The sequence below is a fragment of the Macaca thibetana genome, chromosome 3, assembly GCF_024542745.1.
Source record: "Macaca thibetana thibetana isolate TM-01 chromosome 3, ASM2454274v1, whole genome shotgun sequence".
Taxonomy (NCBI): Eukaryota; Metazoa; Chordata; class Mammalia; order Primates; family Cercopithecidae; genus Macaca; species Macaca thibetana.
This window is the reverse complement of record NC_065580.1, coordinates 165,887,628-165,914,828: the sequence shown is the minus strand read 5'-3', so window position 1 is coordinate 165,914,828 and position 27,201 is coordinate 165,887,628. Positions and strand designations below refer to the sequence as shown.

Sequence of the window (27,201 nt, the reverse complement as noted above, 5' to 3'; positions counted from 1 at the left end):
GAAATGAGCGTGCTTGCGCCTTCCAGAACAAGACTTCTCGGGCAGGGCTAAGAACCAAGGATAAGAACCACCTGGGACTGCTAAAGGGCCTGCCCAGCACACACCTACCTCATCAGACTATGAGGGTGAGTGCCCTGGAATCTAAGCTTTGAATCAGCTCTCCAAGTATTCCAGTGGATACTAAAATCTTAAAGCCATAAGACTACATTTTTTATTGAAATGTGGTTACCAGACCAGCAACATCTGAATCACCTGAATCTTATCAGTAACGAGAATGTGTCCCTACACCACGGACCTACCGCATCAAAAATTCTGGCAATAGACTCAGCGATCGCTGTTTAACGAGCCCTCCAGGTGGTTTTGATGGAATGCTAAAAGTTTGAGAACCATGACTATCGTATGTCTCTGCAGACCTCAGTTTGAAAAATATTGCAGTAGCCAATAAGAACACAGGAGTTTAATGAGGGAGGCCATTGCCTGAAGCAGGAACAGCCTGTAGACCCTTAAAAGAGAAGAGCTCATCTATAAGACGGGGCATTGAAATAATGGATTGCACAGTGGAAAAGAAGAAAATGAAAATGAAAGAAAATGACAATAGGCAGATCTACGCATCAATAATCACTTCGGTGAGCACAGAAGTTTCATGCCATTTTTGAATTACAGGATTTATAGTTAGGCAGGCATGCTAAGCTTGATCTGGGAGAACTTAAAAGTTACAGGAAAGAGTGTGGACTTTCTTATTCCGGCATTGAGGAAACCTTGAAGGATAATGAGCTGGGGAATATAAAGACACAAGATTATGTTTAGGAGATGTGATTATGCATTAATGCACTTAGAGAAATGTAAAGGAGAGTCGAAAAGTGATAATTCGATTAAAAGTCTTGCAGTATTTCAGAAATAAGGTTATGCGGGTCTGCATTAGGGTGCTGGCTATAAGAGACAAAGTTAAATAGATACAGAGATGAAAAGAAGAAAAATGGACTGTACTTGGAGTTTGGATGGGGTAGGGGAGAGTGAAGGAGGAACCAAAAAAGGAAGGGAGATGAGAAGAAGGAAAGTGGACAAAAATGACAGCCCAGCTTCAAGGCTGATCAATAAGGAGCATTTACGAACACAGGAAATCCTGAAGGGGTACAAGCTTGGGGCGGGGAGTCGGGGTGGGGGAGATTTGGAGCCTTATCATTTCTCACAATTATCTCTACTCTTTCTATCACATTCAATCCTCGAAACAAATCATTCTACTGCAAAGGAAATAAAGATAATAATTCTACAAGCTTTGTAGCAACTGGATACCAAGGCCCCTCTGGCTTACAAAGAGAGAAAGTCTAAATTTACCCAAGAAATGTTGTTTATCCATATTACATCTGGAGAGCAACTTCAATCTTAATCCTCAAAAATCTTCCAGGAAATTCCCCAGGGAACCTAGAATGCTGGCTCTCATTTACAGTAGCTAAAGACACCTTGGTGGACTTGGATGTATATTTGACCTGAAGTATCTGAAATTTCAAATCTGCCAACAAAAAACATGAATTTTGCCTTTGCATGAAAACATGTCGGCTAAGGAGACTCCATTTGAAGCAGTCGGAAAGCACGTTTTTGCTTCTGCCTCCTCATTAATGCTATGCAAGTGTGTTGCTAAAACATGTAAACATTTCAGGGCGTAGAGAAACCTGCTTGATGCCAGCATTCCTGTTTAATTCTTCCCTCTCCTGGCAAACCTTCTGGAATGTAGTAAACTCCCAGGTGTGCTGATGGGTAACAGAATGATTAAAGAGTAATAAAACACTAAAGGTCACTTTCTGGTTCAGGATTTGGAGATGACCTAGCTCCAGGCAAACTGAGTCAGAAGCTCTGGACTTGACTCAGAGGCGGTGCTTGCATAGGGCAGATTAAAATGCTCTACAAAGCAGAGGCCAGCAACACACACCAGGATGGGAGACAGGAATGCCTGTTAACAACCACTGCTGCCAACTTAAAGGGCTCCCAATGACCAAAACTGGAAGAAGCTGAGCAATAAAATAAATAACATTATATGAGATTATAATGCAAAATATAAAATAAGCATTCATAAACTCATACTCATTGTATTACTTTCCTATGGCTGCCATAACAAATTAACACCCAGTCGGTGACTTAGACAACAGAAATTTGTTTTCTCACAATTCTCAAGGATAAAAATCCGAAATTAAGGTGTTGGCTGGGCTACACTCCCTCTGAGACCCTAGGGGAGAATCCATTCTTTGTCTCCTTCAGCTTCCGGTGGCTCCAGATGTCCCTAGTCTTGTGTCTGCATAACTCCAAGCTCTGCCTCCATCTCCACATGGCCTTATCCTGGGTGCACCTGCTCTTCTGTGTTATAAGGACACTTGGCATTGGATTTAGGATCCACCTAGATAATCCAGGAAATCTCATTTTGAAATTCTTAACTTAGTTACGAATGTGATGACTTCTTTGCAAATAAGGTCATATCACAAGTTCCAGGGATTAGGTAGTGGGCATATCTTTTTGGGAGCCACCGTTCAAACCACTATGCTGAAATAAACGAATGATTGATTGAATAAATGGCTGAGTAAACAGGCAAATACATGGAGAGGATAGACAACTCTCCCATGCAAAAGAATTTTAAATAATTTATGGAGCTACTCCCCACTCAAGGAGGTGGAACAAAATTTTCCACTCCTTAAACATGGGCTGTACCTAGTGACTTCCTTCCAAAGAGTACAGTGTGAGAGGGGTTGGGGAGACAGTAACTCTACAGTGGAGAAAGCTAACGAACACTACCCAAGCCAGGTGATCAACGTTAATGTCAACAGCAAAGAATCATGTTAATAGCATAATGTGAAGAGAATGGCATTTGTTTCTGTTGTCTTCCAAAACTAAAAAAAAAAAAGAAAAAAGAAAAAACCCATAACACCCTCTAATGCTGAAAAAAGCATCAGAAAAAGCTTTATTGAAAAAAAAAAAATCTACATAATGTATGACTGGTACTCCTCAAAGCTTCTCAAGGTCACCAAAACCAAAGTCTGAAAAAATATCACAGTCTTAAAGGAGCCTAATGAGATGGGATGACAAAGCACAATGCAGGATCCTGGACAGGAAAAAAGGAGGTTCAGTAAAAACTCGGGAAGTCTGAAAGAAGGGTGGACTTTAGACTTTAGTTAATAGCAATGTAACGATGCTGGTTTATTAGCTGTGACAGGTGAACCACAGTAATATGAGATAAGGGTAGCCGGGCCTGGGGTCTATGAAAACACTCTGAACTATCTATCTTTGCAGCTTTTCTTTAAATCTAAAACTGATCCAGGCATGGTGGCTCCACTTATAATCCCAGCACTTTGGGAGGCCAAGGCAGGTAAATCACCTGAGGTCAGGAGTTCAAGAACAGCCTGGCCAACATGGCAAAACCCCGTCTGTACTAAAAATACAAAAAATTAGCTGGGTGTGGTGGCACGTGCCTGTAATTCCAGCTACTCGAAAGGCTGAGACAGGAGAATCCCTTGAACTCGGGAGGCGGAGGTTGCAGTGAACTGAGATCACACCATTGCACTCCAGACTGGGAAACAAGAGCGAGACACCGTCTCAAAAAAAGAAAAAAAAACTAAAACTATTCTAAAATAAAAAATGTATTTTAAAAATCTGAATATTGCTGCATTCCTTTGATAAAGGGGTGGGGGCCTAATCCAGGGGTTCTTGGCCTCAGCATTACCGACTTTTGTTGGAGGGAGATTTTTGTGCATTGTAGGATGTTAAGCAGCATCCCTGGCCTTCATTCACTAGATGCTAGAAGCATACCTCCCTCTCCAGTTTGTGGACACCCAGATATGTCTCCTGACATTGTCAAGGAGTGAGGCAAAATCATTCCTGGTCCAGGACCGCTGACCCCGTCCAAGGCAGAGAGGTCAGATGACCTGAGAAAAACAAACTTATCCAAATCCAAGTGCTGGCTATGCCACTTACCTGCTGTGTGACCTCAGGCAACTGACTTCCCTAAGCCTCTGATTTTTCATCCTTGTTTTATTCTATTTTATTTTATTTTATTTTATTTTATTTTTTGAGACAGAGTCTCACTCTATCACCCAGGCTGGAGTGCAATGGCGTGATCTCGGCTCACTGCAACCTCCACCTCCCAGGTTCAAGCAATCCTCCTGCCTCAGCCTCCCGAGTAGCTGAGACCACGGGCCAGTGCCACCACACACAGCTAATTTTTGTATTTTTCACAGAGATGGGGTTTCACCGTCTTGGCCAGGCTGGTCTCAAACTCGTGACCTCAGGCAATCTACCCACCTCAGCCTCCCAAAGTGCTGGGATTACAAGCATGAGCCACCATGCTAGGCCCAATTTCTCATCTTGAAAATGATAATAATGAATCTTTACTTCCTAGGTAATTGTGAGGATAAAAACATGTGAAGATTTTAGCACAAGTGCCTGAATATAGTAAATTAAATAGAAAATACAAGTTGTGATTATTTTGATAACAATTCATAATCCTTCGCTCTGAGAAGGTTTATCCCACCAGATATAATAAAAGATAGACCCTATTGCATCTAATAGTAACTCAGCTGGCCAGGGTCTGTGCTAAGGCATGCAAAATAAACACTGGGAAGGCAAGGGTAGTGACAGCGGGAAGAAAAGGAAGAAATAATGTCTGAGTAACATCTTCTGAGCAGACATGAGGAGGCTTTAATTAACAACCAGGCCCTCAAATACTTTAACAGTAGATGTAGCTCAGGAATGCCACGCAACGCCTGTTGATGGCTTGTCCTGAATGTCATCGTTGTGACCCACGCTGAGTGATGAGCTTATTGAACACCTGACGTTGATGAGCTTCTTTTGAAACAGACTTCATTTTTCTCCAAGCACTTCCTACCAACGTACCTGGTCTGAGTCCTGTTCCCAGTTCTTGATGGCAAAGGAGCTTATTGGTCAGTTGTAGTGGGTAAGAAGGGCCTTCTTATAAATTGATTTGTGTAGACATGATTCGCTAACGTAACTTAAACTTCGGCCTCAGGTCCATGTCACAACACAAGCCTGGACCTGGAGTGGGGATGTGTAATGGGGGCCATATTCTGTCTTCTCCCTCCCTGTCCTGACATCTGTTACTCCAGAGCCAGGCAGGTGGGAACCAGATCACAGAAGAAGCAGCGCACATCCTCCCGGGTGCTAGTGAGTTACCCACTGGGAGATGTTCACATACTGCCCCTTCCTTGGGGTGCATGGAAGAGTTTTCAAAAGCCTGCAGGGAACTCTACCCTACTAGGTCCCCTATAGGGGCGATGTGTTCTGCTGTCTCCAGTTCCTGTCCTAATAGTGCATCCACACAACTGTTACTGCTGTAATTCCCTGAACACCGCAGAATATCCTCTTGGCCATTGTATCCTCAAGGTACTTTTTGCCAGGCTATCGCCCATTATTTCATGTGGTCCATAGGAACGCATACCTTTGTACCAGACAAAAGGTGTGAGTGTCACCCTCCCAGCTGCCTTCTCTCAACTTCCTAACATCACAAACTGCTCTGATCAGCCTTCTCCCTCCACAGTTATGAAAGCAAGGCAAGAGGAGAGGAACAAGCTCATAAACTCACATACATGCACAGATTTCAGGAAATGTGTCAGGTTCTCCCAAGAAGGTTCTCACCACCCTCTACCACACGGAGATGGATCTTTGGATTTCTTCAGCTAAGCAGGCCTCCAGTCAGTGAATCAGTCTCCACTCTTGTTGGCATGCTCCTATCTCCAAAAGGCAACCTGGAGCCCTGGCCCTCAGGCGGCACAAGGAGGAAACACAGTCTCACTGCCTAAGACCTCTTGCTAGATCAGCAACCACTCTTTCTATGAATCCCCCTTTCTACCAATGCTCTTCTTGAATGAAATGCCATGAAATCTAGTCTTCTCTTTACATAGAGTGTGGGAGTAGCACAACAATCCACTCCTCTTTACCGAGGCATTTGGAAGAGGGATTTGCCACTTCCTAGCATTCCCTTTAAAATATGGAAATACTTCCTGCTTATTATCCTCAGCTTTGGGACTTTAGCTGAAAGCCCTGACCACAGGAAATGTCTCCTTCAACATCCTGTTGATCTGTGTACAGCTGCATTATAGATAGTATTATTGGCCGGGTACCGTGACTCATGCCTGTAATCCCAGCTCTTTGGGAGGCTGAGGTGGGCAGATCACCTGAGGCCAGGAGTTCAAGACCAGTCTGGGCAACATGGCGAAACCTTGTCTCTACTAAAAATACAAAAACTTAACTGGGCGTGGTGGCACGCGCCTGTCATCCCAGCTACTCAGGAAGCTACTCACATGCTGAGGCACCTGGATCACTTGAACCTGGGAGGTAGAAGTTGCAGGGAGCCGAGATTGTGCCACTGCTCTCCAGCCTGGGTGACAGAAAAAGACTCTGTCAAAAAAAACAAAAAGTATTATTTAAATTCTTGTCAGATGTTGACCAGGTAGAGGGTTTATCCCACCAGATATAATAAAAGATAGATTCTATTGCATCTAATAGTAACTCAGCTGGCCAGGGTCTGTGCTAAGGCATGCAAAATAAACACCGGGAAGGCAAGGGTAGTGACAGCAGGAAGAAAAGGAAGAAATAAACCTATCACACGCCAGCATCATGAAGATGTTACCGAGAGCCCATGGCTATTTGGGATCCTGCAGTAACATGAGGAAATAAAGATCACTCTCACACATAGAAATAGGGAGGGCGTGTTGACGCCATGAAGATCCTCAAACGGACCTCAGGGATGACCATCCTTACCGTAGCTCTAAAGTGACAACCTGAGCCAGGCTCACATCACAAAGAGGAGAATAAGAGAAACCCTCATCCCATAGTGATATCCCAAGACTGTCTCCTGATAAAGCCCCCTCCCATCACCATGCCAACCAGGTGGCGTCAGCCTGTCACTAACGTGGAGATGTTTGTGCTCAGGGTCTGTTTTTCTGGGGATCTTGTGTTGCTCACCTCTTCCTCTTGGACTTTCAGCCCTCTCCATGTGCAGCATCAATAGATGAGAAAACATTCCAACTTACATTGATCCTACTTATTAAGCAAAGGAAGAATATTCTAAGATATAAGGAACAGCTGATTACTGCTATAACGTTGTTTAATAGATAAGAATTAAAGGATGTTACAAGGTTGTGACATTGGTCAACCAGGAGAAAATTTGGAAGGAAATATTAACCAGGGCAGCCTTGATGCTAGCCCCCCATTTCTTGGAAGTAGAGGGCTAAAGGGAATCAGAACAGCTCCTGAGCATCCCAACAAGGATTCCTAGATTTACTCAATTCGAAGATACCATCAACTGTGAGACACAACAAAAAACGGGAGGAAATAACAATTCATCAAAATTTTAAGCATTCAATCAATAGTAAGGTCCTTCTCAATTTCATAAATATTAAAATGTGATGGGAAAAACTAATCAGAAAAGGACAATAATTAAATGACTTCTAGGACTAGAAGAAAACCTGGAAAGGTCTTTCAGCTGACCCCATATGCCTTGAGGCAGGCCCCTACACTTCCACCCAAATCAGAGAAAGTCTGACTCATGTTAAAGATTAGGCTCTTTTCATTTTCCATGCCGTTCCCTCAGTGAGAGTGAATTATAATTTGCCATGAATATAAAGGAGGGAAAAAAGCACATACAATTTGCATACTAAAAATTGGAATACTAATGAAGACAAATCACTTTCCTCAGGGAAATGGTCTGCTACTAAAATCCTTTTCCTCTGCTTCTAACTTGGCCTAGTGAAAAATAAATAATTTTTTTAAAACTGCGGGGGGAGGTGGGCAATGAACTTCATTTAGAAAGTATTTCCAAGGTACCCTGGCTTGGTGCATTTTAAGCATGAATTTCAGTAGATGCATGTGTCTTTTAACTATATTGTGCACACATGCTAAGTTACATATGGCTCCTACAAGAATTCGAAATTAGAATCTTCACACTGCAGAGAAAAGTGAAACACTCTTCATTGTACTAGGCGGTGTAGGGTAACCTCCGGCTTTGAGTCAGCTGAACCTAAGTTTGAAATTCAACTTTATAACTCACTTCGGCATCCCACCTCTACCCCTTGAACTTCTGTTTCTTGATTTATAAAATGGTGCAAACAATTCCCACAAGTTACATTCCGGATTCAGTGAGATAACAGGTATATATAACACTTTAGGCAATGCCAGAGATTCTCTAAGGTTTTGGTCTATCCTCTCATCCCTGCCCCTTTAAAAAAATTATAGTAGAGTTTTTCAAAGGAAATGCTAATTTTAAAGTGAATCACATTGTTCTTAATTATGCTGGTTTAGATTGCAACTTTCATGGGAAATGAGGAGAAAGAATTTTGTTTTTATTTAACAAACAAATGGTGCCTAGTTTATGCCATGCTCCATATGAGGTGTGAGAACGGACAGAGAGAAGACTGTGGCACAGTTCTGGTTCGCCAGGGTTCCACCATCTAGTGGCCCACTGAGGAGCAGAGCGAAGCCTCGTCAGACACAGTGAGCCAAGTTCTAATAGAGGCACGGTACCAGGGGCAGGGCCCTCAGAGAGGCGTCTGACAACCTGGGAACGCTGAAAAGGGCTCCATAGAGGTGCAGGAACTGGAGGACAGCAAGATGTGGATGAAGCAGAGTGGAGTTTGCAGTGAGAACTGGATGCCCTGTTGCTCAGAAGGAAGGGAATCGGCTATCATCATGGCTGTCAGCCAAGGGGCCCGAGGAGGAGAACACACCTTCTATCTGCATAGCTGCCGGAGCGTCCAAAGGTCCAGAAAGGTCTGGGCTCCTTCGACTTTATTCCTCAGGAACTCTGTAAAGTCTCAGATCAACTTTCTGACTGGCCCTCCTTGGTTTCCTCTTCTCTTGTCTCAGGATTCCACAGCCTGCAGCCCCAGTGCTCTTACTGCATTTCATGATCCTCTTGTATATTAGATTCTAATTCCCGATGCTTCTTCTCAAGACCCCTTGTCCTAGAAAATCCATGGAAACTTTCATGGTTGCTAAAGCTTAGAAAAATGTCTTGCCCCAGGCTGGCCTCAAAGGATCACATGAAACCAGTAACTCACCTCTCTGGTATTGATTCAGTGTCTCCAGAGCTGCAACGACCCCTCATGCCATCACAAATGACAGTCTGGGATCAAATTTAGGATCCAGTGTAGAAAGAATGTGGGCATTGAGAGGAAAGGGGTCTGGAATGTGCAACCACTAAATCATCATGGAGCAGAGAAAACATCTGAATGTACTGAGACTAAGCCACTGGCTTCTGAAAGAAGGACAGGAGCCATAGAATTTAACACCTCAAAGAGAACACTAGAAAGAGCCTCCAAAAGGCATGGGAAGCCCCAGCCCCACTCTGAGCATCCTTGTTCTTGCTCCGACATTCCTCTGCCTGCTTTGATTTTTCTTTCAAGCCACAGGTTCATACCTGGCACGGCAATGAGCAAACTCCATAGCCTGGCACATTTTCCACCTAATATTCACCCCCGGTGGAGACTGATTTATGTATAAATTGTCTTGGCATAACAGGTGACTCCTTGTAACTTGGCTGTCCTTCATTGTCAACAGGGGCCCCTGGAACACGTCTTCCTCACCTGCCTGGTGACTCTGCACCTGTGATTCTCAGTGGCTGCTCGCTCACCCCTTGACTTGCTGGCAGAGGCGGAGGCTGCTGATGGCTGGTATTCATCTCCCCACAGTGGCACCTCATGGTCCTCAACTCTAAGATGCAGAGGGAGGAAGGGAAGACGCAAGCCACTCTGTCATCTCATCCAATGGAAACAGTCACGTGGTGTTGGATCAGGCAGGGCCCTCACTGGGGACTTCTGTTTCAGAACCATCCCCAAGCTGTTACCACCTTTCAATCTCCTTTGGCAACTGGTCTAAGATCAAATGACTTTGGGATAAACTCTTGCCCAAAGTTGGGTCCGTGGCTCTGACTGGATGCTCCTGAATCGGATAATGGAGAAGGGGAGGAGGAATGTTCATGTCTACGACCTCCCAGGAAAATAATTTGAGACTAATTAAAAATAATTTAACTTAAATAGAGTTGGGGTTCCCAGGGAAAAACACATCTCCTCTGATGGCAAGGATTAGAAAAATTACATTAAAAAAACCAATGCTCTGAAGCCCTGCTTTGCAAGATTTTGGCTTTTCTCTGCATTTTTGCAGGAAACATAAATTGTCTGCAGTACATTCCAAAGAGCCTCACCCAACAGCACAAGCCAAAGTGCTTACATAGCACAATCTTGATGGTTCTCAGCCCACCCTCGGTAATGGATAATTCTCATGACATTAATAATTTGTTATCTCAAGTGTGAATAAGGTTAGACATTTCTCCTCATAACAGTCTAAAAATAATACCGTGAGAGCCTCTTATATATTGACTCAGTTGCTCTATGGCAAGAAAAGAAGTGATGTAAGGTGACAAGTGTATCCCTCTAATCTTTCTATTCCAACCAAATTATTTTATTTCATGATCTATATCCTACTAATTGCAGGTGTCAGAAATAATAAGTGGTAGCACTTACATGGTACTTACCACGTGCCAGTTACCAGTTGAAGTGCTTTTCTGAACACATCTAATCCCTCAAACTACTTTAGGACAGGTATTATGATTATCAAGAGCCTTTTAAAGATTATGAAACAAAGGCACAGAGAGGTTAAGTAGCTTGCCCAAGATCACACAGCTTGTCCTGTAAGAAGCCAAGCCTGTATTCATACCTGGATGTTCCATATTTAATGTCTGTGTTCTTACCCATTATTACACTCTTATGTCTCTCTAAAAATGTCACATGGGTGAAAATGTCACAAGAGTGAATAAAGTTAAACATGTTCAATATGTAAGAAAAATATTTTAGGGTTTTTTGGTCTAAATTGCGGGATGTTCAGGGTCTCCAAGCAATTTGTAAAAATTATTTTATTGCTAGTGCCAAAAAAAAAAAAAAAAAACCTAGAGATCATCTAATCCAACTCTTACCATTTTTTATCAACGAGACTGAGGCTCAGAGTAATAAAGAGATTTCCCTGGGGCCAGGCGCGATGGCTCACTCCTGCAATCCCAGCACTTTGGGAGGCCGAGGCCGGTGGATCACGAGGTCAGGAGATCGAGACTATCCTGGCTAATGTGGTGAAACCCCGTCTCTATTAAAAATACGAAAAAATTAGCCTGGCGTGGTGGCAGGCGCCTGTAGTCCCAGCTACTCTGGAGGCTGAGGCAGGAGAATGGTGTGAACCCGGGAGGTGGAGCTTGCAGTGAGCCAAGATGGTGCCACTGCACTCCAGCCTGGGCGACAGAGTAAGAATCCGTCTCAAAAATAAAAAAAGAGAGAGAGAGAGATTTCCCTGAGAACTAAGATTTGGGTGTTTTTCTCCTAGTAATCTTGAAAATACTACCAGAAAATAGGCTCTTGGATCTTGGTCCCAAATACCATTAATTAACCTTGGGTTAATCCTAAGCAGTTTTCTTAGTTCTGAAATGAGAAGCTTAAAATAAATGTTTTCTAGGGTTTCCTTAAGCTGCACTTTCAATGATTCTAAAATGACTGACTTGTGCAGGATCAAATAGTTTTGTGAACAAGGAAAAAAATAGGAGAGGGGTGGGAAAGGCAAGTAGAACTACTAAGAGGGGTCTGGAGGAATGGGGCTGCATCGTCACTGGAGTGGGAACAGAAATCTCTGTGTTTCTTTTGTCTTCTCTAGGGAATGGTCTCAGAGCATGAAAGGAATAAATCAGAACATCAGCCCTTCACCTGATCTGTGTGTGAGTTAAAGCAAGACCTAGGGAGGACAGGGGACAGCAGAGTGTATCTCAGTAATGAGCCCCAAGTTATGCAAAGGGAGATTTGGAACCAAGCTGAACCCAGAATCCTAAATTACAGTGCACCTTCAGGTACAGAGGAATTGAATTTCACTGGGGAACCTGAGGAGGCCTATAAACCCACAGAAGGGAGTTGGGCCAAAAAATATATAACCGAGAAGCATGTAGGATGACTAAATTATGATGACCTTTTGTCTGTTCTTGTGTGACTATGAAAACTAAATGCATGCCCCCTGCCCCCTTCCAAAAAGAAAAAAGAAAAGAAAAAAAAAAAACTGCAGCAAAATCTGTTACACCAATGCCTACTGGAGAATATAAAGATTGGGAGGTCAAGTTCCACATCTGTTTTAGCAGCGAGCAGATAGAGTAACAGTAGGAGAGAAGATTGGATTAAAATCTGTAGGCTTGCTAAAAGCAGAAGCCCCAGCCTGCAGGACCTTTTTATATTATGTGACATTTTTTTAATGTCTAGGAAAACATGAGCTCACAGCCATTTTCAAAAGCCTTGAGGAGGACCTTGGACCTCCCTTGAAATGTTAGATTGACCTCTCCATAGTGGTAGCTAACTCTCCACACACAGAGTGAATGCCAGGTGACATCTAAGCTGCAGTTAAAAAGAACAGAACCAGGACTTCCCAGCAGAACTAAATGGAAAAAGATAATGGTTTCTCAACCTTGGCACTCTTAACATTTCAGGCTAACAATTTTTTGTTGTGAGGGGCTGTGCTGTATACAGTGTAGGAAGTTAAGCAGCATCCCTGGTGTATTAGTCTGCTCTCACACTGCTAATAAAGACATACCTCAGACTGAGTAATCTATAAAGGAAAGAGGTTTAATGGACTCATGGGTCCACATGGCCGGGGAGGCCTTACAATCATGATGGAAGGTGAAGGAGGAGCAAAGTCACATCTTATATGGCGGCAGGCAAGAGAGAGAGTGTGCAGGGGAACTCCCCTTTATAAAACCATCAGATCTCATGAGACTTATTCACTATCACAAGAACAGCATGGGAAATACCCACCCCCACCATTAAATTACCTCCCACCAGGGACCTTCCACAACACATGGGAATTATGGGAGCTACAATTTGAGATTTGGATGAGGACACAGCCAAATCATATCACCTGGCCTCTGCCCACTGGGTGCCAGTAGCATTGCCCCTGCCTCCAAGTTGAGACCAAAAATGTCTCCAGATATTGCCAAATATCCCCAGAGTGGAGAGGAGGGCACAAAACTGCCCCTAGTTGAGAACCAGTGGCGTAGAACGATGAGATTAGAAAGTGGTTCAACACTCAGAGACCCTGAAACTCAAAAAAAAGAAAAAAAAAAAAAAAAAGCAGTCAAAACCAAAACGCCATATATCACTTTAAGACTCTTTATTCATGTTAATCAAGCTGAAAAATCTGGAGATGATTTGAGATTCAAAGCTTTGTCACTAATTATTTTAACAAGTATTTTAACAAGTACCCTCCAGATGCCCATTGTATTTTCAAATTTTATTTTTTAAAGACCCATTATTTTTCCCTCCTAGGACTGTCAGCTCTCTTCTCCATATTCCTTTTTTTTAATGCTTGTCAAAGTTTAATCAACCTGATTATCAGATTTGAAAATGAATGGCTATAAAATGCAAGTTTCTAAAAACAGATCAATCAACACAATTATGTACGTACCTAATAAAAGGTTTCAGGGGTAGGTTCTCCGTGCCAGGAAGCTATGACCCCAGAGAGAGTTTCTCAGCGTAATAGATTAACCTGCCTATTACCAGCAAAGTCTGATAGCTAATGGCTCACACCCAGATTCAATCATAATAGCTACCTGGAGTGAAGTGATGTATCAGATTCTTAACTCTCATGGATGTGGTGCTTGGAAGTTAGGGGAAGAGTGTCTGGGAATCTCAAGTTAACAGAAATGTTATGGGTTGAATTGTGTCCTGCCCCCTGCAACCTAAAATTAATATATTGAAGACCTAGCCCTCTATAGCTCAGAATGGGACCTTATTTGGGAATAGGGTTATTACAGATATAATCAGTTAAGATGAAGTCATGCTGGAGTAGGATGGGCCCCTAATCCAATATGACTGGTGTCTCGTAAAAAGAGGAAATCTGGACACAGACACAGGGAGAACCCCATGTGAAGATGAAAGCAGAGATTGGGGTGATGCATCTACAAGTCAAGGAATGTCCAAACTTGCCAGCAAACCACCAAAGGCTGGAAGAGAGGCCTGGAGCAGACTCTTCCTCCCAACCTCAGAAGGAACCAGCCCTGCTGACACCTGGATCTCAGACTTCTGGCTTCCAGAACTGTGAGAGAATCAATTTCTGTAGCTTAGGTCACCCAGTCTGTGGGACTCTGTGACAGCAGCCTCAGACAATGAATTGAAGAAGCCTATTTCTAGCTCTGCTCTAACTGACCTCTGTCCAGCCACATCCAGGACATGTGGCAGATAATCGTTTTCAAACTGGCGTGGCCAAAATATCTCCCACTAGACTCAAGCAAATGGCATCAACAGAAATTACCTTCTTCAAAGTGAGTACAATTCAAGTGCTGCCCAGACGGTCACATCAGAGGCCTCAAGAACTCTGGTACTTCCCAGCGCACTTGCAGGTTTCAGCCGAGGTCACTTATGTACCTAAGCTCAAAACCATTGGCCCTCACAGCTCTGAAACTGGTTTTCCTTTCCTTCTACCAGAACATAATTTTTGTTTCTTTGTATAGGCTCCAGAAGCTTGCATAAAACAGACTTTTTTTTTCTTTTTTGAGACGGAGTCTCACTCTGTCGCTCAGGCTGGAATGCAGTGGCATGATCTGGGCTCACTGCAATCTCCACCTCCTGGGTTCACGCCATTCTCCTGCCTCAACGTCCCAAGTAGCTGGGATTACAGGCGCCCGCCACCATGCCAGGCTAATTTTTTTTTGTATTTTCAGTAGAGACGGGGTTTCACCATGTTAGCCAGTATGGTCGCGATCTCCTGACCTTGTGATCTGCCGGCCTCAGTCTCCCAAAGTGCTGGGATTACAGGCGTGAGCCACCACGCCCGGCAACAGATTTTTTAAATGTACTTTTCCTTTTATAAACTGTGTACAGAGCTGTCATCACAAGAAAGCACACTCGAATGCCTTATTTGAGTGGTTATCAGGGAAAAAATTTCAGGAGATGCACAGTTTTCCCCAAAGGGATCCAATTCCCTTTTCTAAATCTTTAGCTTCCTGAATTAACAAGTTTAACAAGGGTAATCCAAAACCAAAGCTTTCACGTGAGCTGTGTTTCAGAGATTATTTATAAAGTGGCCTCATTACGAAGCATTTTCTCACAGTGATAATATTATGAGTGAAAGAATCCTAGGCAGTTCAAGAAAAAAAAAAACTGTTTAATCCATAATGTCACTGAAGTACCATTCCCAAAAGAGCAGGCTGAGTCTGACATCCTGGGAGCAAGCGTTCCTGTACTTCCAAAGGGAAAGCCACTTTTCACATGTTTTTAGTTCTCATATTTATTTTACTTCCAGGAAGCAGTGGATATTTTCATGTTAAATTTGGTTTGACTGCGCAACAGGATATAGACTGGGGCTTTTCCTGACTCAGGATTAACGTAGGCACCAATCAGACAATACTCATGTGACTGTAAAATTCAAAGCTCCACCAAGAAAATTGAAGTCTGGATGTAGTGGTTCATGCCTATAATCCCAGAACTTTGGGAGGCTGAGGCGAGAGGATCAGATGAGCCCAGGAGTTCAAGACCAGCCTGGGCAACATAGCAAGACCCCCATCTCTAAAAAAAAAAAAAATTATTTCATCAGCATGGCGGCACACACCTGTGGTTCCACTTACTCAGGAGACTGAAGTGGGAGAATCGCTTGAGCCCAGGAGGTCAAGACTATGGTGAGCCAAGATCACACCACTGCACTCCAGCCTGGGTGACAGAGCAAGACCCTGTCTCAAAACAGAAAAAGGAAGGAAGGCAGGCAGGAAGGCAGGAAGGCAGGAAGGCAGGCAGGAAGGAAGGAAGGAAAGAAGGAAGGAAGGAGGGAGGGAGGAAGGGAAGAAGGTGAGGCAAGGAAGGGAAGGAGAGAGTGACGGGGGGAGGGACAGAAAAGAAAGTTTACACTGTGAATTGAAGACCTGCTCCAGGATTCTTGAATCCCCTCACCTATTTCAGGAATATAAAGACTAAAGGGAGTGGCAATTTAGAAGGAAGGTGTCTTTGGTGAGAGCTGGTAATATCCTCTAGCTGAGCCCCCAGAGCTGCCATCCTCATCTCGAGTGTGATGAGAAGGGCTTCTACTCTAGGGTACTTTAAAACCATGTTTTCTGTAGTTGGATGACTCCAAGGACCAGTGCCTAGTGACCCCAGAAAAAGCTAAATTAAACTGTGAAATTTCAACTTCTGGCTATGAGAGCATAGTTTGCTTCAAAGCTGCTTTCCTTAGATAAACTATAAAAGCTGAATTTCTATTTAAAGTAGCTATTTCAAACCACAGCAGATAAAGCAAAGTAGCCAACATTTGAGGAATCAAGATCCAAAGACAAATAAAATGCACTGATATGATCATAACATTCTCTGCCACATTTCTCCTCCTGGTGTTTGCCAATTTCTCAGTGGCATGGGACAAGAGACAAAAGAGTCACTACATACAGTTATCCCTCAGTATCCATGGGGATAGGTTCTAAGACCCACCCCCGCAACTCCAATACAGATATTTGTGGATGCAAGGGACTTAAGAGTCACTCACAGGCTGGGCGTGGTGGCTCATGCCTGTAATCCCCCAGCCTCCCAAGGGATTGAGCCCAGGAGGTCAAGGCTGCAGTGAGCCAAGATCACACCACTGCACTCCAGCCTGGGTGACAGAGCAAGACCTTCTTGTCTCAAAAAAGAGAAAGGAAGGAAGGAAGGAATGAAACAAGGAAGGAGGGATGGGGGAACACGAGATCAGGAGATGGAGACCATCCTGGCTAACACAGTGAAACCTTGTCTCTACTAAAAATACAAAAAATTAGGCAGGCATGGTGTCACGCGCATGTAGTCCCAGCTACTCAGGAGGCTGAGGCAGGAGAATCTCTTGAACCCGGGAGGCGGAGGTTGCAGTGAGCCAAGATCGCGTCTGGCAACAGAGCAAGACTCCATCTCAAAGAAAAAAAAGAGTCCCTCATATAAAATGGCATAGTATTTGCCTATAACCTATGCACATCCTTCCTTATGCTTTAATCATCTCTAGGTTACTTATAATACCTAATACAATGTAAATGCTATATAAGTCGTTATACTGTATTGTGTTTTATTTGTGTTCTTTTTATTGATTACTTTCCTTTTTTGTTGTTGTTTGTTCGTTTGTTTTTAGACAGGATGTTGCTCTGTCATCCAGGCTGGGCTGGAGTGCAGTGGTGTGAACACAACTCACTGTAGCCTTGATTTCCTGGCCTTGAGCAATCTTCCCACCTCAGCCTCTTAAGAAACTGAGGTGCATGCCATCACACTCAACTAATGTTTCTAATTTTTTGCAGAGACACATCTCTTTATGTTCCCCAGGCTGGTCTTGAACTCCTGGGCTCAAGCCATCCTCCCGCCATCAGAAAAATACCAGGCATGTCAAGAAATAGAACCAAGTAATTGTAAAAAAGAGAGGAGGAAGGAAAATGGACAATAGAAAGATACCCCCAGCTCTTTAAAATAAATGTGATTGATGTGTTCAAGAATATAAGATAGCAAGATGGGGAATTTTATCAGAGAATTGAAATCTACTAAGAAACAATATATAAAATTTAGAAATAAAAAAGTCATTAGCTGAAATTAATAACTCAAGAAACAGGGTTAACACTAGCTTAGATAAATAGAAGAAATGATCAATGAACTGATATTGCTCATTACAAAAATAACTATTGAAGCATGAGAGGGAGAAAAAGGAAATACTTAAGAGTGGAATTGCTCTACGGAACAAGGTAAAAGGCCTAAAGCATGAATAAGTGGAGTTCCAGGAGGCAAAGGAAGAGAGAACGAACAGAAGAAATATTTGAAGAGATTATGAATGAGCCTTTTCTGACACTGAAAGGCAGCCATAGACTCAAGAAGTTCTGCAAACCACATGCAAGACAATCACAAAGAAATCCACACCAAGGCATATTATGGCAAAAACTGCTAAGAACCAAAAATAAGGCGAAAAAGAAACACACTGACGCTTTCAGAGAAGCATGAAACTTTCAGAACACTCTTTTCCTTCTGTGATCTGATTTCTATGAAGAGTTGTATATGGTACTCACTGACTCTCTCCTCTCTTATCCCCAGTCAGCCTATCCAGTAAGGTGGTCAGGTAAGGAGAATTTCTCTCTTTAGCAACCCAGTCAAGCAGCTCACTTCTTGAGTTGGAAGATGCACTCTGCATTAATCTGTGGCAGACAGTGCTAGCTGCCTTCTCAATCATCACTCTCCCCTTCCTCTCTACAAAAAGAACCAATGTGTCTAGCTAAAATCAAACCAAAACAACACCTCCTCATTTTCCAGCTTCAATTGTAGTTAGAAATGGCTATGGGACACAGTTCTAGCCAATAATAATTAAGCAGCATTTTTTTTTAATTTATTTATTTATTATTATTATACTTTAAGTTCTAGGGTACATGTGCATAACGTGCAGGTTTGTTACATATGTATACTTGTGCCATGTTGGTGTGCTAAGCAGCATTTTTTCATGTGGCTACCAGGAAGCACCTTCAAATGCAATAGAATCAGTTGATACACAGTAAATTAGGATTGTCCTCTTTGCTTTCCTCTTCTCTCTGATTGAAGTGCAGCTATGACAGCAGGAGCTGCAGCAGACATATTACAACTGAAAATGAAAGAAAATCTAAAGAACTTCAAAAATCCATCTGGACATTCTTGAGCTGTTCCACAAATTATGGTCTGATTATCCCAAAACTTCTTGGTCATTTGAAAGGATCATAAAACACTAAGCCACTATTATTTGGATTGTTTTGATATATGCGGCGAAACCCAAACTCTGTTAGAGCTTCCCTTTTCTTGTGGGTTGAAACAAATCTGTAAACAAATATTCTATTGAGTTCAGCTTGTTGCTACTTTGAAGCTAAGGAAAGCCTCAAAATATCTGACCTAAGAAGAAACTAATCAGCTTCTTCTTCTCACATGGCATTTTTTCAACAGAAGAGAGAGACAATTTAATACAAGATATGTGATCATCAAATTCTGGGCCCTTGCTCAACGAAAATCTGAGTAGGTAAGTTACAAGTCAATCCGTCTTTGGTCTCTAGTATCTACTTCGCTTCAGAACAGAGAGCACAGTATTTAATTATGTCTCAGATTCAGAACACAGAGGAGAAAACTGGGGAACCAGTTTCCTTCCAAATCAGAGCCTCTGGTGAAGGGGCATTTTTTTTCCAATCCATCACAGAGCTATACTTTTATAAAATACGAAAAAACTAAAGCCAGCCATGGTGGCTCATACCTGTCATCCTGGCACTTTGGGAGGCCAAGGCAGGCAGATCACCTAAGGTCAGGAGTTCAAGACCAGCCCAGCCAACATGGTGAAACCCCACCTCTACTAAAAATATAAAATGAGCCCGGTGTGGTGGTGCATGCCTGTAATCTCAGCTACTTGGGAGGCTGAGGCGGGAGACTCGTTTGAACCCAGGAGGTGCAGTTTGTAGTGAGCTGAGATAGTGACACTGTACTCCAGCCTGGGCAACAAGAGTGAAACTTTGGAAAGAAATAAAGAAGGAAGGAAGGAAGGAAGGAAGGAAGGAAGGAAGGAAGGAAGGAAGGAAGGAAGGAAGGAAGGAGGAGAGAGAGAGAGAGAGAGAGAGAAAGAAAGAAAAAGAAAGAAAGAAAAAAGAAAGAAAGAAAGAAAGAAAGAAAGAAAGAAAGAAAGAAAGAAAAAGAAAAAAGAAAGGAAGGAAGGGGAAGGGGAAGGCAAGGCAAGGCAAGGCAAGGCAAGGGAAGGCAAGGCAGGCAGGCAGGCAGGCAGGAAGGAAAGAAGGAAGGAAGGAAGGAAGGAGAAGGGGAAAGGGAAGGGAAGGGGAAGGGAAGGCAAGGCAGAAAGGAAGGAAGGAAGGAAGGAAGGAAGGAAGGAAGGAAGGAAGGAAGGAAGGAAGGAAGGAAGGAAGGAAGGAAAAGAAAATTGAATTACTGGGAAAGTGAACATTTTTAAATCATATAAAATACATATCTTAATATTATCAGTTCAAGAGACATAAAGTAATTCTGTCAAATTGCTTTTTTTTTTTTTTTAAGTTTCTTCAGTCTTACTCTCAATTTTAGTACTTGTCTTACTGTGACCTACTAACAGGTCAAGCACCGGCACTGGTCCACAGACCACAAGTTGAACAGAACAGCTATTGCAATATCTTAGTCAGCTAGGGCTGCTATAACAAAGTGCCCCAGGCAGGGTGACTTAACAGAAACACATTTCTCACAGTTCTGGATACTAGACATCCAAGATCAAGCTGTCAGTAGGTTTCATCTCTCCAAAGGCCTTTCTCCTTGGCTTGCAGGTGGCTGCCTTCTTGCTGTGTCCTCATCTGGCCTTTCCTCTGTGCACTTGTATCCCTCTCTCTTCTTATAAGGACACCAGTCCTATTGAGTTAGGGTCCCAACCTTATGACCTCATTTAACATTCATTTTCTCATTAAAGTCCTATTTGCAAATGCAGTCACATTGGGGGTTAGAACATTAACATACGAATTTGAGGAGACAGAATTCGGTCCATAAAAAGAGTAATGCTCATATAAGTTTCTGCAATTGCTCTCTGCCTTGGCCTCATTAGAATCTCAAGAGAAAGACCTCCAGATGCCCTCTCATCTCTGAGGGGATTAGAAAGTGCAAAAACGAAAACAGAAAAGTCACTCACAGACAGTGTTCATTTATCCACAGTTCATCTCCAATCAAAAAAGATCATTTTAACAAATCAGCTTGTAAACCTCTCCATCATGATTCTCCCACCTTCTTCATCTGTTCTGTTTATCTTTGTATAGATTTCCTCCAAAGAAGCCCTAACGAGTCAAAAAAAGACTTTTTTAATGAATATTTCCAAGTACATTTGGACAAAGCAACAGCTTTTGAACAAAATTATCCAGACCTTTCTTACTGTGACTGTTGGACCTGCTGTCTTTTTCAAGGGTTATATTTTTGTTTACATTTTGCTTAGGTTTCCTTGGGATTTCATTTTGATGTGTGAGTTTTAGTGTGTGTTCCCTTAGCTCAGGGACAAGGATGGCGCTAATAGAGAGCAGAATTGTAAATCAGGTGTTTTCTCTAACACATTTCTAAGAGTGTGCTAGAATACTCCTGTGCTAGTAGCTCTACCTCTTGCCAGCTGTGACCCATCTTGTGTGCATGCAAGCAGATCAAATATTTTGTCAGGAAGCCCATGAACCACAACTGGGTTCACTTTGTCTTGGAGTAAAGATTTTTCTTTCTCCTTTGCCTGCAACAGCATACATTTGTACTGTCAAATCGTGTATTTTGTTCCTAAAGATGTCTTCGTTTCTTTTTCTAATTCCACAGCAATCTGCTGATTTAACTCATATGTCTCTAAGAGGTGACAGTTCAAGGCATCTGGCACATACAACCTGATATTCATAATCAGTTCTGCTAATGGCTGCTTCAGTAAGTCTACTCTTGTTGATAATATTTCAGAAAATGATGGTCAGACTACTTAAAATTGCATTTGCAACCAACAAATAAGTATTTGAAAGCCTTGCTGCAAACTATGTACACTGAGAGGCCCTTGGAAGAAAACACCCAGAAAGTCTTTCTTAAATATTTACAATCCTTTTTTTAATAAGATAAATTCGAATTTTTTTTTTTTTTTTTTTTTTTTTTTTTTGGTGAGAGACGGAGTCCTGCTCCATCACCCAACATGAAGTACCATGGTACAATCATAACTTACTGCAGCCTCGACCTCCTGGGCTCAAGTGATCCTCCTTACTCGACCTCCCAAGTAGCTGAAACTACAGGCACACACCACCACACTGGCTAAGTTCTTATTTTTTAATTTTTTGTAGAGATGGGGTCTTGCTATGTTGCCCAGGCTGGTTTCAAACTCCTGGACTCAAGCAATCTTCCCACCTTTGCCTCCCAGAGTGTTGGGATTAAAAGTGTGAGCCACCACACCTGGCAAATTCGAATTTTTAAGTAGAGCAAAGATGTATAGACTGCAGAAATAGATTTTATTTGTATGCTAATGTTATATTTCATCGTATAAACTTTTGGGTCAGGCGTGGTGACTCATGCCTATAATTCCAGTACATTGGGAGTCTGAGGCAGGCAGATCACTTGAGGCCAGGAGTTCCAGACCAGCCTACCCAACACAGCAAAACCCCATCTCTACTAAACATACAAAAATTAGCCAGGCATGGTGGCATATGTCTGTAATCCCAGCTATTCAGGAGGCTGAGGCAGGAGAATTGCTAAACCCAGCAGGTGGAGGTTGCAGTGAGCCAAGATCACGTCACTGCACTCCAGCCTGGGCGACAGAGCAAGACTCCATCTCAAAACGAACAAACAAAAAAAAAACTTTTGGATTTTATTAAATCTACAAATAAAGACCAGAAAACTTCCTTGTGGAACCTATGCTCACCTATAACTGTTGTGAATGTTCAAATCACAGTTAACGTCTAGTCATATTTTAAAATGTACATCTAATGTTTTGTTTCCATGGAAACATTTTTGCCTTATTAAGACTTGCTTAAAATGGCCTGTCCAAGCCTTTGTTTCTTGATCTGCAAAACTTAGAAAACTGCAAAACAGTTAAGAGGCATTTTAATTTCTTTATTCTTTTTATTGACCTGCATGTTTATCATCTTGTGATCTAGTTGTTGCTATTCTTGCTTTAAAATTTCACATTGTATTTCTTCAATTCAAATGTTAAGCTCTTGGAAGCAGAAATCATACCATATCTGTTTTATATCTCTGCCTCAGTTTGAGTTTGCTGCTATAACAAAATGAGACTAAGCAATTTACAAAAATAGAAATGCATCTCTTACAGTTCTGGAGGCTGGGAAATCCAAGATCAAGGCACCAGTAGATTCTATGTCTGGTGAGGGCTGTTCTCTGCTTCCAAGATGGCACCCTGTTCCTATATCCATGCCTGGCAGAAAAGATGAATGCTGTGTCTTCAAATGACAGAAAATGGAAGGGCAAAAAGGGGTGCAGCTAGTTCCTTCCATCCTTTTTATAGTAATATTAACCTCATTCATGAGGGTGAAGCTTTCATGACCTAGTCACCTCTCAAGGCCCTACCTTTTAAGACCATCACCTTGGGGTTTACGTTCCAACATATGAGTTTTGGAGGGATGCATACATTTAAACCACGGCAATTCCCTACAGTGGTGCTACTCAAAGTACTTGGCCTCAAACTATTTGTTACTGGTCCCTGATGAGATCAGGAGCTTATACCAAAATATAATTCAGCCACACAGTAGATCAACTATGTCACTAAGCACACTGTTTAGTTGAGCCAACATTTTTTTCTGAGAAGGACTTTCTTGAAGAAGAAATCTGTATGTTGATTCACCTTTCTGGAATAAGCTTCGTATCTCACCATAACAAATGGTTCTGGGAAAAACACCAGTCTGTGGACCATACTTTGAGTAGGACTGGTCTACAGAGATTTTCTATAAAGGTCTATTTCAAATTCTCAATAAACATTGGTTGTTTGACAAATGGCTCATCTGTTCACTTAACAGACATTGACAGAGCATTTATGATGGAAGATGGCAGTAAGAGGTACTATGGTGGGGCAGGATGGGGACACACAAGCCTACGGTTACTTACAGTCTATTAGGCAAGATGACATATTTTAAATACGTGGACAATAGAATCAAAAATGTATAACAAAGGCACAAATAAAACACCATGGAAGTTCCAAAGAGGGAAGGAATTCATCTTACAGGTCACTTGGAAGAGGTAATCTGGAAACTTCTAACTTGAAGGAGGAGCGGAATGTTGAATGATGGAGTTGGGTATGAGGACCATCACCCAGAGCAAACACAGGATGCAAGGAAGCTGCAGACATGTTTAGGAGACCACCCAAGTTTGCTTACTGCTGCCTTTCCTACTCTTTGATTTGGGACAAGCATCCAAGCTCTGAACAATACCTTGCCCGCACCTGTTAAAATGGAAATCATAAAAATAGTATTCATCTTATAGGGTGAAGATCAAAGGACTTAATTCAAGTCAAGTGTTTAGAGCAATGGCCAGTGCTCACTAACTGTCAACTCTTGCTGTTCTCATTATCATTCATCACATTGTTTTTATGGAATGTTAACTTTGCACTAGCTCTTTGATGCTTTCAATATCTTTGGTTTCATGCTTTAGAAAATAAAAAGGCTACTGAAGTCTTTGAACTACCACGAGACCGAGAGTAGAGAAGAATGGATTAAGTCAGAAATGTGATGGTTACCTACAATTAAGGGCAAAAGGAGAAAGCAAAATTAGCAAAGGAAACCAAAAAGCATTATCTGAGAGGTAGGAAGAGAACCAGATAAAGACAGGCACTTGGAATCTGAGCTAGGAAAAAATGGTTTAGCCATTAACAAAAATAGGCCATTAACAAAATCAACTATTTGGGGAAAAAAGAAGCAGCTGAATTTGAGAAGTATGAGGTCATTCAGAGCAACCCTTAAGAGAATTTCTTCAGGGTGATCGAAGCAGACACTAGATTGCAAGAAATAGAGAAGAGAGAAAATAGTGAGGAAGGGGAAGCAGTATAGATAATATACTCATTCTTTTGTGAGTATGTACTTTCTGCGACTGAACATGCATGTGTTTATAGGCCACTGAAATGACAGTCAACACTACTAAAGGCGGCTTCTCTCTCTTAAAAATGGGTCATAGACATCTATTGTTTTTTCTGTCCTACCCCATCCCCAACTTGTTCTTTAAACTACTTCTCCCCATACCTCAAACCTTGAAGGTGACATGAACAATACATGGATTTTATTTTTTCTTTTCTGAGATGGAGTCTCACTCTGTCGCCCAGGCTGGAGTGCTGTGGTACAATCTCAGCTCACTGCAACCTCCGACTCCCTGGTTCAAGCGATTCTCCTGCCTCAGCCTCCTGAGTAGCTGGGATTCCAGGCACGCACCACCATGCCCGGCTAATTTTTGTATTTTTAGTAGAGACGGAGTTTCACCATGTTGGCCAGGCTGGTCTCGATCTCCTGACTTTGTGATCCACCCGCCTCAGCCTCCCAAAGTGCTGGGATTACAGACATGAGCCACTGCATCCGGCCAATATATGGATTTCTAAATGAGGTACCAGAGAGAAAGCATGAGTCTGTCCTTCCCAAGTGGTAAAAATTTTAAGATGAAAAACTTTGGTGTTTTCAGATGTCATATTTCTTCCCTGCTGTGCTAAGTCAGTCACTGTGCAAAGATAATGATTCCAGTTCTCAGAGAGAAGCAGATTGAAGAAATGAAGAGCAAGAATCCTAAGGGCAGCTAGACCCTAGTTCCAGTTATTTCGGAGGCACGGCTACATTCTGCCTGCCCAGTGGTTTCCCACGCTACATTTTCTTACTTTCCATGAGCTAACATACTTACTCTCTTGTCTTAAGTCCTCTGAGTTATATATGTGCCCCCTTGAGACTTTAAATGACCTAATACAAGAAGGGATATATGTAACGAAGGTTTGGTAGATGTTGGAAATATTAGGACAATGATTTAGGACGATGGCATGTTATTCTTAAAATTGAAATGAAACATAAGGCAATAAAACACTTCTCATTAATGTGAAAGAATGAAGACGGTTAAAGACACAGATGAAGTGGGTCTAAATCTCAGTCTTTAACTCAAGCAGGCAATAAATATTGTATTTTTCTATAACTCAACCTAGTTGCTATTATAAGCCCCCATCCCACTGGGTTGGTGGACATTTTATCCTAGTTGGTTCTGGCCTTCCTGCTTTCTTCTCCAGAGTTCTATCAATGTTCTGGGGTGCTTACAGAATCCTGAAACATGGCTGGGGGGAAGGGAGCTGAAATATTGGTCTGTGAAGTTTTCTGCCAAGTCATGCTTGTTTCTGCTCATGGTGACTTCAGGTCTGTTGGCTTATTTGCTGTTTCCATATAATGCCAGTGGCAAGGGACTCTCACTATCACCTTTGTGCCACACCAGGGGTGCAGTAATCTCTACTAGACTAAGGGCCCATCTGCTATACACCACGAGTCCAATTTCTCTCTGCAATTCTGCTAGACAAGGTAGCAGGTGCACTTTCTCCAGGATTTGCAAAGAGCGGATACTCTGTTCACACATCATCCCAGAGGAATCTTCTAGTTTTGGGAAGGACTGAAGTGGGGCAGGGATGAGAATTCTTCTTCTTTCGTGTTTTTCCCCACCATTGGGTCCGTCCTCAGTTGCCCTCTTTTTCTTCGGAGCTTAGAGTATTTGAAACCAAAACCATTAAGACCTATCCTGTCCTACCTCTCCATTGAGACAATGAACATGGAGACAATTTACTGCTTCTATGGACAGGAAGGAAAAGCAGGAAATGTTGGAAGAAAACAAGTTGATAGAGGTTAATATCTCAAAAATATGATCCGAACCCTCAGAGAACTTTAGAAATGAAATAAGAGAAAATGAGAGGAGTTTTCATTAGATAGATTTGATGATCTCGGTAAAGGAAGAGGTGAGAGTTTTCTGTGAGGAGAGGAGAGCTGAGGATTGACAGCTGATTCAGAGGATTGCTGAACAGCAGAAGGAGCTGGGCACCCAGACAACTTGAATTTACCCCCAAGCCCTCAGCACTGTTTCTCAGCTTCCTCTATCAGGTCCTGTCACCCAGAAATGGCATGAGAAAGGGTTCAGTAAGAAGTATCCAGATATGGATGTGACAAATGGGGACAGTGAAGGGCTAAGCGTGGTGAGGGATGCTAAGGTGCTGGCGAGGAAACTGTGCAAAGGAGCCATGGGGTCCAGGCTGGGTAGAGGAACAACTGAGGCCGACTGGGGCAAAGAGTTCAGACAAGAGACTGGAGCTGTGGGAACAGATGTCCCAGTGAGGATGAAGAGCCACTTCAACACGAATGAGAACATGAGGGTTAGAGAAGGAGAGACTCCAGATCTGACAAAGTCCTAGGAGATGAAAAAGAATACTACTAGAAAGTCCACATCCCCTGCCTATGCTGAGAACCAGGTCTGCTATTAAACCCAGAGACACCCACTCTAAGCCATCTACCCCAGGACCAACTATATCAATTTCCGTGGACTCTCTAATAATAAGTAGGACCTAGATTCTCTCAAGGAACCTGGAACTATCCCCACCAAGTATTTGCTTTATTCCAGATTTCCAAAGTCTTATGAAAACAGGGACTAAGGACACGACCCATAAGGCACACATTGGGATAGTAGCAACGTCAAACAGCCCTGTGGTGAAGAATGCCACAGAGTCTAA

General features: G+C 42.5%; 2 protein-coding genes across 12 annotated transcripts in view; one reads left to right on the top strand and one right to left on the bottom strand.

Annotated features, from left to right (window-relative positions):
- SOD1 (superoxide dismutase 1) overlaps positions 1 to 27,201 on the top strand; it is a 1,049,346-nt gene that overhangs the window by 376,561 nt on the left and 645,584 nt on the right. The window contains exon 1 of one of the 10 annotated variants that reach the window (XM_050786077.1): positions 25,769 to 25,778. The exons of the other annotated variants lie outside the window; for them this stretch is intronic. The gene's annotated coding sequence lies outside the window, so the exon portion shown is untranslated. Of the gene's footprint in view, positions 1 to 25,768; positions 25,779 to 27,201 lie in introns of those variants that run through there. 10 annotated transcript variants of the gene reach the window in all.
- TIAM1 (TIAM Rac1 associated GEF 1) overlaps positions 1 to 27,201 on the bottom strand; it is a 1,375,699-nt gene that overhangs the window by 814,172 nt on the left and 534,326 nt on the right. The gene's annotated exons all lie outside the window — the stretch shown is intronic.